This window comes from Galeopterus variegatus, unplaced genomic scaffold (genome assembly GCF_000696425.1).
Source record: "Galeopterus variegatus unplaced genomic scaffold, G_variegatus-3.0.2 Scaffold4662, whole genome shotgun sequence".
In the NCBI taxonomy this organism is placed as follows: domain Eukaryota; kingdom Metazoa; phylum Chordata; class Mammalia; order Dermoptera; family Cynocephalidae; genus Galeopterus; species Galeopterus variegatus.
Window position 1 is genome coordinate 26,383 of NW_007730773.1, and position 4,932 is coordinate 31,314.

Below are 4,932 nucleotides of genomic sequence, written 5' to 3' on the forward strand. Positions count from 1 at the left end.
TTTTTTTTATTATTATTATTGCGGTAGATAACAGGAAAGAGCCTTTGAGATAAGTTTTGTAATAAAAAATCCTTCTGGTAGTCAGTAAAATGTGTTATCAGTAATGAAAAAAGAGTTGTTGATATTGTTAATTAATAAGCAATGAATTAGTGTGGAACCTGACACTTCATTTACCCTAGTAACTATCCCGGGAAATGACAGAGAATATTAGTTTGTCACTCTTTATAAGAATTTTACAGAGAAGGGGAGGGGGGGAATGAAAAAAGATGTATAAGCTTTTAAAGAAAAAATCCCTAAATTGTAGTTTAGCACTCAAGCAAAACTAATCGGATAAAGAAAATACATGGTCTACATTATGGCATGTTGTACAAATATCAAAATTTATTTAATAGCATATATTTTTCTCTCTCTCTCTCTCTTTTTAAAAATTAATAATTGATACTTTAAGTTGTATGTCATAATATTTTCCTTGTTGTGAATTTCATTAGGTTTTGCCATTCCCGTCAGAGACATACTTTGGGCTGCTAAATACTAACTTGATAATAGAGGTAAAATTTTTAGATAATTAATGTTGGGATTTTTTTCTTTTTTTTTTTTTGAAAGAAAGCTATTCTAAGTATGTATAACTTAAATATAGCTTGTTGAAATTTTTTCTATCTGGGAAGACATAATTCAATAAATAACCAAGAAATAGTTGGTTGTTTGGCTTTAGGTTCTGACACCAGCTGGGTATTCTGCAATTCAATTCAATTCTGACACCAGCTACCTGGAGTTAGCACAAACCCCACAAGTTAGGAGTGAGGTCCTTCACAAGACTAGCCCTACTTCGGATGTTAGATACAAGTTTTGGGTGTGTTTTTTCCCAATCCACTAGTGCTTCTGCCCCATTGGCTAAAATTCCAAAATGTCCATCTCAACTGGGTGGACTGCGATCCAATTCTAACACTACCCAGAGTTATCTCAGACCCCGCTGGTTAAGGGTAAAGTTCTTTACAAGATTGCCCCCATTTTAGACATGAACTGCAGGTCTCAGGGTCACCATGCTTCTGACCATCTTACTAAAAATTGGGGGGTTCCCACAACCACTTCAGTTCAAATATTCATCAGAACAACTCACAAAATTTACTGAAAGTGCTATATTTTTAGATTACAGTTTTATTATAAAGGATACATCTGGGGAACCACAAAATGGGGGAAACGCATAGGACAAAGTCAGTGACGGGTGGAGCTGCAGAGCTCCTCTGTCCTCTCCTTATGGAATCTGGGCACATCACTCTTCAAGCACATCAGTGTGGTCACCAACAGGGAAGCTCCACAGAGCCTTGCGTTCAGAGTTTTTATTTAGGTTTTATGATGTAGGCACAATGGATTAAATCATCATTGGCCAGGTGATTAAACTCAATCTCTAGTTCCCCTTCCCTCCCTGAAGATCAGGCTGTCCCAGAGTTCCAGTCCTCTAACTACACAATTGGTCTTTTTGATGACCAGACCCCATCCTGAAGCTGTCTAGAAGTCCCACCCTAAATCAGCTCATCAACATAACAAAGGCACTCCTATCCCTCTGCAAATTCGAAGGGTTTTTAAAGCTCTTTGCCAGGAACCCAGAACAAAGGCCGGATATATTTTTTATTACACCCCAAACTTATTTTATAAAAATGTCTTGGATTTGGCTTTTTGAGTGGAATAAAAAATATATAAGGTCTTTATTCTGGATTCCTGGCAAAGAGCTTTAAAAAACCTTAGTGTGTCTTAATGTGTCTTGTATAGGCTTATCACCAGTCTTGGGAGGGAGTGGTTTCGGGGAAGTGCAGGCATGTTTCCTGCCAAGTGGTCTATTTCAGGAGACAAGATCAACATGGAAAACACCACAGTTCTAAGAAGTACCCATGCCAAGAGCCCTTTGCATGTTCTCCCTGTAACCCCCTAACAGCTTCATAAGGTAGTTCATAGAGGTGAGTAACAAGACACTGTTAGATGCAAACACACGTCTGTACATTTCCAAAATTAGTTTTCTGCTAGTTCACATCATAATGTAGATTGGATGGTGTTATATTGAGAGGTACAGGGAGCTGGCATGGTCAGTATAAGTTCAGAGAAAGGGAGGTCAGTGGGGGAAAAGGAGAGTCAGGGAAGGCTTGTGGAAAAGGTTGGACTTTAACTGGGTCTTGAAGTAACTGCAGAAACTAAGAGGATTAAATGGGGACCTTCTTGGTGATCCTAAGAGGAGAAAATGGGGACCTTCTCAGTAAGAGTAAAAAAAGGAGAAGATGTGAGACAGAAATAAGTTTGTGGTGTTCATGGGTGGTTTAAATTTCCTTGCTCGAATATTTCTGGTTATAGGGAACTTATTTTCCCTTGAATGGACCTATACCATTCTTCATCACTCCTTTTGCTAGAAGGTTCTCCCTTGTCACCAGCCAAGTCAACCTTCTGACAACTTCTCCTAAGAGCTCTGATTAGCCCTCCGTAAAACAGTCACTAGAAGAGTGAAAGTTTCTCTCTCGGCCCCTGAGTGTCTGTTTCCGGCTGGTTAAACCAGCCCAACGCTTGCCCCGCATCATTCAGACCATATGGTTCTGAATCCCCCAGTCACTGAAGCTGTCTTTTGGGATTGGGTGATGGTTAAGAGAGTCTTTTGCAACATCAGAGAGATTGGGATTTGGCACCTGCCATTTACCAGTTGTGTATATTAATAAACTCCTTTGAACTTTAGTTTTCTCCTCTGTGAAGTAAGGATGTTAATAACTCCTTCCTGTGATACAGTAAAACTTGTATAAAATAATGTGGGCAAAATATTTAAGACAGTAACCCAAATATGGTAAATATTTAATGTGTATTATCTATTATTAGGGTACTGTGTCTGTTAGCTTTAGTAGTAATAAGAAATAAAATAATAAAGAAAACCCCCCAAAACTTTAATATGTTAAAATAAAAACAACTTATTAGCTCATGATTCTGTGTGCTGGCAACTCAGGCTGGGCTCAGCTTGAGCATTCTAATGACCTTGGCTGGGCTCCCTTGTGCATTTGCCCTCTGCTGGAGGCTGAAGGTCTCACTCATACGTATGGTGTTGGCTGGCTGCAGCACGTAGTTCTGGGCAGGTGCTCTTGTAATCCACCCAGTCAGCCTGGGCTAGTTCACGTAGTGGGGGTCCCAGGGTTCCCAGGAGCAACCAAAGGGCATGTCCTACCGTGTAAGTGCTATCCAAGTGTCCACTTGTGTCATGTTTGCCACTATCCCATTGGCCAAAAAAAGTCTAGAGTTGGTGTGGGACAGCAGTGCCAAAGGTCATGGGTGCAGGGGGAGGGAGGAATTGTGGCTAATCTTGAAATCTACCCCAGATTAAAATTATCTTTCTAAAAAAGTCTTTTAGGGCAGGCGGGTTAGCTCAGTTGGTTAGAGCTCAGCCTTTAACACCAGTGATACCAATGGAGGGTGAATTATTTTCTTGAAGACTGATTTGTGTTTGTCTGCTGGTACATTAATGATTCTGTACCTCTGTGTGGGGGGCGGAGAGAGAGCAAGAGAGAGAGAGGAGAGAGAGGAAGGAGAGGATAATTGAGTGGCAACTAGGATGGCCAGTCTAGAGAAAAGACCCGTGAGACAAGTGGCATTGGTAGCCTCATGCCTATCTGGGCAAGAGGATCAGAGGAGGGCGTCCAGCTCAGGCCTGCCCACCTCTGCAGCACTTCATGCCCTGGTGAGTCATAGAGAGCAAGGGCACCAGACTTAACCTGGAAGGTTCTATTTCTTCCATCTTTCTCTCCGTGCTGCAAACAGGTGTTGCATATCATCTCCAGGATAGAGACTGGCCTGGCTGCAGTGTCGAGTGCCGGCACTGCTACTTCTTCTCCCAGTGATCATAGATGAACCATGTTGCTTTTTCATTTGTTTATTGAGTGCAATCGATTTGGTGATTGCGAAGGTATCTTCCAACTGCAATACTGTACAATTTTACAGTACTGTACTATTTCTTCTTTCCCTTTTAGAACTTACCCATCTTTTGTCCTGGCTCTTCAGCTCCCAGCTTGTTGCTTTGATGGCACCCACCAATGGGTGGAATGGAATACCAATAAAAAAAATTGCATCAATAGAGTTGATTTCTGTGGGCAGGAGGATTTTTGTGGTCCTGTTCATTCCATCACACAGGGAGCCTTGAATTTTTCCTAGCCCAAGTGAGATACAATGATCAATGCATTCAGATTTCCATGTCATGCTTGGACTCCTGGGAGATTTGCCTGGTGACAATAGAAGATCGTTCCACCGTAAGGTAGGGATCAAGTTTGCCTTTCTGTTTATAACTGTTTTTAAGTGGAGTTACTTGTTACATTTGGGATAGGAAGAACAACATTAGCTATGGGATTTGTACATTTACTCGTCCTCTGTGAGTCTTAGTTTTCTCATTGGTTAAACAATACCTACCTCACCATGTTGTTATAAGGAGTAAATGATGTAAGGTTCTATTCATGCCAAAGTCAAGGCCTGTCTCCTTGTATGACTTCAAACGATATTTGTTTTCCTTTCTTCCCTTCACCCCTTTGCTGAGCATATCAAATGGATTCTGTGTGTTGGCTGCAGCACTTTGTAATTGTAAAGTACAAAATAAATAATGAGTTATTATTACTGACACCAGTCTATGCTCCAGGACCTGGAAAACACCAGGAGGTTCCCAGTGCTCAGAACTCAGCTGTGTTAGTGGCAACATGGGGGATGGACCCAGGCCTTTGCCCCCAGTTTAGAGCTTTGCCAACTGCTACCTTCTGCTCACTTCTGCTGCTTCCCTGGGGAGGGTGACACATAAGTGGGGCTGTATGTATCAACTTAAGTTCTGGAGCCATAGGTAAGTACAACAAAAACATAGGCACCTAAGCTTGATTTAAGCCCTTTGAAGAATGGTACATTTAGATCAAATCTCTCAGCCCAATGCCACCA